The following is a 7500-nucleotide window of genomic DNA, read 5'->3' as shown; positions in this document are numbered from 1 at the left end:
TACCACACTGTTGAGTAGCTCCCACTGGAAATTTTATTTTCAAAGGATAGAAGGATAGTAATTGTTGTTTAACCATAGCGGCTCTCAAACATTGTCATGTTGAGGACCCCAAATATTCCAAATATTACACTTTTTTCCCCCTCCTTTTTTTCCCCCTCAAGATTGTTGAAAATAGACAAATCTACAAGTGCGATGCGTTGTGAACTTGTAGGTGTGCTCATGTGGTCACTTTTTCAGGGCTTGCTTTATTAGTTCTCTTGCTAAATCTGGCAACCACTGGCAGCTAGCAGCAGCAGCTCCATGCAGGCTTTGTGACGACACTGAGCTTTGTCTGTTCCACAGCAGGTGGATCCCCCCCCCCCCCCCCCCCACACACACACACACATGCATGCACGCACACACACACACACACACACACACACACACACACACACACACACACACACACACACACACACACACACACACACACACACACACACACACACACACACACACACACACACACACACACACACACCAGTGTTGATTTTGAGAGCGACTTTTGATTTAGTTTCAAGTCTTAAAATTGCGTTTAGTTTCAGTCATATTTTAGTCACCTGAAATGTTTTGGTTTTAGTCTAGTTTTCGTCGACTAAATATCATCAGATTTTAAGTAGTCGACTAAAGCTGTAGTTGATTTAGTCGACTAAAATGCATCTTGGCAGCCCTTTAATGCCTGATTTATACAGAGAGAGAGAGAGAGACTAAGAGAGAAAGAGACAGACTAAGAGAGAAAGGGAGAGAGAGAGAGCGAGAGAGAGAGAGACTGAGAGAGGCGAGTGGCAGGGCGGTAGGGGTGGTCGACATGAAATGAGACGACAGAAAATCGTCCAAAGAAAATAAATAATCTGCTGTGACAAAAGCAGTGAACATTGAGGGGACACACATGACCCTGAGGCCCCCCGACGGCTGCCACCGATAAACCCCACCCCAAAAAAGAAAAACAAAACGCCCCAACCCTTCCTCTGTTTTTTTTTTTATCTTTCTGCCACTCTGGTGCTGCCTGATGACTCCCAGTGCTAAAAACCACAAATCTGCCCCTCCCTCCCTCTCTCCCAGTGGTGGAAAGTAACTAAGTGCATTTACTTAAGTACACTTTTTAGTATTTCCAATTGAACTATACGTCGTACTCCACTATGTCTCAGATCCAAATATTGCACTTTTTACTCCACTACATTTATTTGAAAACTTTGTAAATGTTGATTATTATTACGAAACATACATCAAGCTCATCAAGCTCACAATGTGAGCGATGCGACACATTGTGAGCTTGTAGATCGGCTATTTTCAAAATATTTGTATACGTTTGAAAACTTGAAATGGGAAGTACTTTTGGTACTTTAAGTAAATTTTTATGCCAATATGTTTTACTTTTACTCAATCACATTTTGAATTCCGGACTTTTTACTACATTGCAGTATTGATACTTTGACTTAAGTAAAACAATTGAGTACTTTTTTTCCATCACTGCTATAAACCCAACCACAAATCTGCCCCTCCCTCCCTCCCTCCCTCCCTCCCTCCCTCCCTCCCTCCTCCTCCTCATCGCTGAGTGATCCGGGGGCCGGGTGGCCCCTCGGCTCTCTCTCTCTCTCTCTCTCTCTCTCTCTCTCTCTCGGCACAAAGACACGGCTGCTCGTCTGTCAACCAGGAGGGGATAAGAAGCACAAGACGAAGCAGCAGGGCCCCTACCGTGCTCCCATTCAGCTCCACTGAATGATGCCATTCAGATCCTGATCCTGTCTTTATGTGGCTGCCTGCATTAGGCCTACACCTGTCCTCTGCATTCCTGCCTGCCACGGCAGCTTGCCTATAGCCTGGCTAATAAGCCAGACTCAAATCACACTGTCGTGTGGTATGTGAGTCTGGAGATGCTGTGTATGGATCTTGTTTCCCGGGGGGGCGGGTTCAAACATTTTCTCTTTGACGCAATTGGTCAGAGCTACTGTCAGTCAAAGGTCTCAAGCATTGAACGTCACTGTACCAAAGCCCGCCCATATTGCATAACGTGTCCCGATTGGCCACACCAGTTCTCTGGTGTAGGAAATGGGCATACAATTGAGCCTCTCCAGACCGTAATCCGCCGGCAGGCAATTTTTTTTTTTGCCAACAGCTGATTAGGTCTGGCTTATTAGCCAGGCTAGCTTGCCTATACCAAGCTTGCTACCAAATTGCTCCATATAGGCTACTACTGTGCTTAGACGTTGCGAGTGCAAAATATAGTGTGGTTGTTGAATTGGCTAAGTTTACTTAGAGGAGGAGTTCACCCCCTGTTCTGTTCTTTGTCTATATAGAAGTGTCTATTTGTACGTCTCTAAATGTTTTGATGAATTGAACATGGTGGACCCTCTTGTAAACAAGTGTAATGCTTAATTGGGTCGTCCACTCACAGTTAACAGCCTTTGTATTGAGTTTGTGCTTGAAATGTACTGTAATTCTGCAAACTGTTAATAAATATTTCAATCAATCAATCAAAAACCCCATTTTCCTTTATTTTTGTCTCCACCAGGCCGAAGGCATGGGGAGAGAGTATGTTTTGCACTCCGTCCGTGTGTGTGTGTGTCCGTCCGTGTGTGTGTCCGTCCGTCCGTCCTTCCGTCCGTCTGTTACCAGCTAATCTCCGGCACCGTTAACCTGGTCGATGCCAAACTTTGCACACACACTCCCTGGATGCCAACGATGAACCTCTGCCCCGCATTTTCCAGAACGGCCTGTTATAGCGCCACCATGAGGCAGCTTTTCACATTTTTTACCTAAAACTGCACCGATCTGCGTGAAACGTTGCATGCACACTCCCTAGAGGCCAAGGACAAACCTTTGACCTTCATTTTCCGCATCTGCCTTTTATAGCGCCACCAGGAGGCCGACTTTTGTAAAACACATTTTTTGATATTACTCCTCCAGATTCTGTCCAAAAATCACACAAATCGTTACACAGTATCTCTATGGTCATGTGCTCAAGTCGGATCTGTCCGATATTTCATATTCCATCCTAATTGGCTATAATTGGCTTTCACAGTTTGCAAGATTGCCCCGTTTTGAACAAAAGCCTCAAATCATGAACGCAGCATGCAATTTACGTGCAATCTTTCACACATTTTCTTACTAGGCTGAGGAATATATCCCACCCTTTTCACATTGGCCTGTTATAGCGCCACCAACAGGTTGATTTTTGCAAAACACATTTTTGGAACAAAATGCCTCAAGTCATCCAATTGCCATCAAAGGCAAACATGTTTATATTACTCCTAAACATTTTGCCAAACATCTCACACAGTCCTATCCTCCTGGTGGAGACCTGTGCCCAGAAGGGCACTTTTTCTAGTTATGATATGTTTTAGGAGTTTTTGCAGTATACTGTATTTTTTTTATAGTATAGGGTTGACAGGAAACGGGGAGAGAGATGGGGGGAGGGGGGAGGGGGCACGCAGCAAAGGTCGTCAGGATCGGCACTCGAACCTCGAGTCAGGCTGGATTACCAGCCTATAGGTGCCCAGACCGCTAGGCCGCCCCGGGCCAAAAGATAAAAGTTTATTCTCTATTAATTACACAACCCATGAAGCCTTTAATTCATGGAGATATTTAGTTTTTTGTCGCATTCCGAAAGTCAATAATTTGATTGATCCGGTCCTACTAAGTCTCCTACTGAGCTGCAGCCACCCGGCCGCGGGCATCACATTATTTAAGTCTCCATGAATTCAATTAAGGGTTCATGGGGTGTGTGATTGATAGAAAATAAGTAATTATTTGGGTGAACTACTCCTCTAAGCAAAGGCCATGATACATCAAGTGTATTATTGCTTTTATTAGGGCAGGGTTCTGGTGGCCATTGGCCAGTCATCAGCATCATTCATGATTCACCCAGACTATGATGGATTTATTTATTTTGTCCTCGCGGACATTCAGATTAAATTCATTTTAAGCAGAAACCTCATGTTGCTAACTAAAACCTAGCGTAGCAGGGGGTTGTTGTTGTTGTGGTTGTGGTTGTCAACATATAAGAGAGACCTCAAATGGGACAATTTCATTGGGTTTGAGCCTATCCACCGTGGCAGCCAATCAGTGCTCAAGCACCTGCCGAATGCCTTTATGGGAGAAATTGTGCCCCTTTTCACTGACACTGAATGCCTACAAATTGTATTTCATTTATATCTCTTTCTGAACCACAGTTGCTCTCCACCCTGCTCACATGTATCCACATGAACTCTAGCTTCCATATTCTAGGCACATCATAATAGCGCATGCTAAAAGTGAATGGCACATCGAGTGGCAAATCGAGTGGCAAAGCAACAGGCAAAGTGAGTTTAACATGGTTTAATGTTGTTTAATGCAATCATCATGCAATTTTCTGTTTGGATGTATGGGCTGTCCAGGCCAGAAAGTAGTTTTTTGCCACTCAGTAGGCATTCCTGCATAACTTCCGGGTTTGATGATGATGTCATGCGCATACCCTCTATAGGCGGAAATAGATAAACATGGGAGAAAATAAACATTTGGCAATAACAGGCAAAGATTCAGCGTAAATCGTCGACATACAATCTCACAGCGACTCGTGGCAAGTTCGTTGTGAGTTTATAGACCTATTTTTGTTATTTGACATACAAAGGCTAGTCTAGCTATTTTTGTTTTCCTCCTGAGGAGTCTGCTTTTAGAAAGAAACAAAGGAACCGGTGTGCTCAACAAAGTCTTCAGAGTATGATGAGGATGATGAGGATGATGATGATGATGATGATGATGATGATGAGGATGATGAGGATGATGAGGATGATGAGGATGATGATGAGGATGAGGATGATGAGGATGAGGATGAGGATGAGGAGGATGAGGAGGATGAGGATGAGGATGAGGAGGATGAGGATGAGGATGAGGATGAGGATGAGGAGGATGAGGATGAGGATGAGGATGAGGATGAGGATGAGGATGAGGATGATGAGGAGGATGAGGATGAGGATGAGGATGAGGATGAGGATGAGGATGAGGATGAGGATGAGGATGAGGATGAGGATGAGGATGATGGGTGCTGGCCCAAAAGACACTACAGTACATGCATTTAGTCTCACAAATAAGTGATGTAACATCTTACGACAATCCTCAGTGTTTCTGATTTGTGTGGGTGTGATCAGTAGTAATTTAAGTACATGTACTTAAGTACAATGTTGAGGTATTTCTTTTATACTTTACTGGAGTATTTCGAATTTTCTGTACTTTTACTTTTACTCCACTACATCTCTGAAGCAAATATTGTACTTTTCCTCCTACAGTACAATTATTTAAAAGCTGTAGTTATTAGTTCGATTTTTAATATTATTCCAAAACATACATTAACCACTTCAGCCCTATACATTTCGGCCATTTGGAAATAACCGATCTACAAGCTCACAATGCGTTGCGATGCGACGCATCTAAGTTGAACTTGTGAAATGGGACATTCTGCACAATGACTTTTGGTACATTAACTAAGTATAGTCTGATGCCAATTCATACTCTTGCTCTTTTACTCAAGTGGATTTTGAATACTAGGACTTTTACTTAGTAGTATATCATTGCAGTATTGACACTTTGACTTATAAGTAAAGAAACTGATCACGCTTTCCGCCAACTGCTGAGATGTGTGGGTGTGATGTCTGGTTCCAGGCCATGACTCACGCATTTATCTCATGCACACAACTTACTAAGTTGCAATGGTGAATCTGTGTGTGTGTGTGTGTGTGTGTGTGTGTGTGTGTGTGTGTGTGTGTGTGTGTGTGTGTGTGTGTGTGTGTGTGTGTGTGTGTGTGTGTGTGTGTGTGTGTGTGTGTGTGTGTGTGTGTGTGTGTGTGTGTGTGTGTGTGTGCCATTCCCCTCCCCGTGCTATAGGAGGGACTGTGTCTGTTTAATGTCTGTTGTTTCCCATCTGTTCTTCTATTCATTCCCCTTATCTGTGATTTACGACTCATTATGTCTATTGAGTGTTCTTTATTTTAATTGACATGCCCCCATGCACACACCCGCCCGAGGTGCCCCTATGGGGCCCCTATGGGGCGACTGTGGCTCAAGAGGTAGAGCAGGTCGTCCAATGATCCATGGGTCGGCGGTTCGAATCCCGGCTCCTCCTGTCTAGATGTCGAAGTGTCCTTGGGCAAGACACTGAATCCCAAATTGCTCCCGATGTGCTGGTTGGTACCTTGCATGGCTTCCGCCGCAATCGGTGTATGAATGGGTGAATGTAATGCACAATCTATGTAAAGCGCCTTGGATAAAGGCGCTATATAAATGCACCATTTACCATTTACCATTTACCACACCAGATGCTCTTAACCGTCGTCCCGAGCATTTAAATAAACTCTTACACAATTTCAAATGAACTGAGCTTGGTAGAGCTGCTGTTTTCACTGTTCACCTTTTCAATATACAGTTGGAGGCCATCGATATTGTCCTTTTCTTTTTGCTGAGGTTTGCGTGATCTGCGCAAAAGGACAGTTAACCCATTTTGGGCGGGAACCCCTTTTGGTGTTTTAAACTGTTATAATTTAGCTATTGAAAAATAGCAGATCTACAAGCTACGAGCTTGTAGGTCTGCTATTTTTGAAAAATCGTGAAAATATTTATTTCAGAAAACTGGAGGATTTAGAAGGATTTTTTTAAATTTTGAGGTCAGGCCTAAATGGGTCAAATGATAAGGGACAATATCGGTGGCACCCAACTGTATGCTCAGAATAAACGGGGCATTTATGTAGCGCCGGCCTTTATACAAAGCACTTTACGTTCACACTCCGGCGGCAGAGCAGCATAACTAGTCTTTTGCTCAAGGACACATCGACAATAACCCAGACAGGGATCAAACCGGGAACCTTCCAATTCCCAAGGGGCCGCTCGACCTCCTGAGCCACTGGATTCTCAGGGGAATAGGGGATGCCCCTTTTTTTTTTTTTTAACAATATATTTATTGCATTTTTCTTTTTTTGTACAAACAGACAATACAACAGAACAATACATAATACATCAGACAATACAATTACTTAAAAAAAAAAAAAAAACAACAACTAACAAAACAAAAACATACAGTACATACATATAAATACAGTATATTTAAAATAAGGGCACTTAGACAGAGTCCTTATGGCCACAAGACCAAACAGCTGCAGAGAATACAATTAGACAACCTTTTGTGTTTTACGGTAAATCAATGCCCTACTTGATCATATCACAGCGTCACACAAAAGCATCAAAAGTAGGTTCGACTCCCGATCCCAACGGCCTTTACTGCATGTCACTCCCCCATCTCTCTCCCCCATTTCCTGTCAGCCTACTGTCTGTCCCTCTATAAAAAATAAAAATAAAGGCGAGAGCCGCAAAAAACAAACAAACAAATATTAAAAGTAGCAGATTTGCAAGCTCGGAACGCTGCTCGATTACGCATTTCTAGCTTGTCGATCTTCTACTTTTCTACTATTTTTTTATTTGAAACACACACACACA

The sequence above is a fragment of the Electrona antarctica genome, assembly GCF_951216825.1.
Source record: "Electrona antarctica genome assembly, chromosome: 19".
In the NCBI taxonomy this organism is placed as follows: Eukaryota; Metazoa; Chordata; class Actinopteri; order Myctophiformes; family Myctophidae; genus Electrona; species Electrona antarctica.
This window is presented reverse-complemented; position numbering follows the sequence as displayed.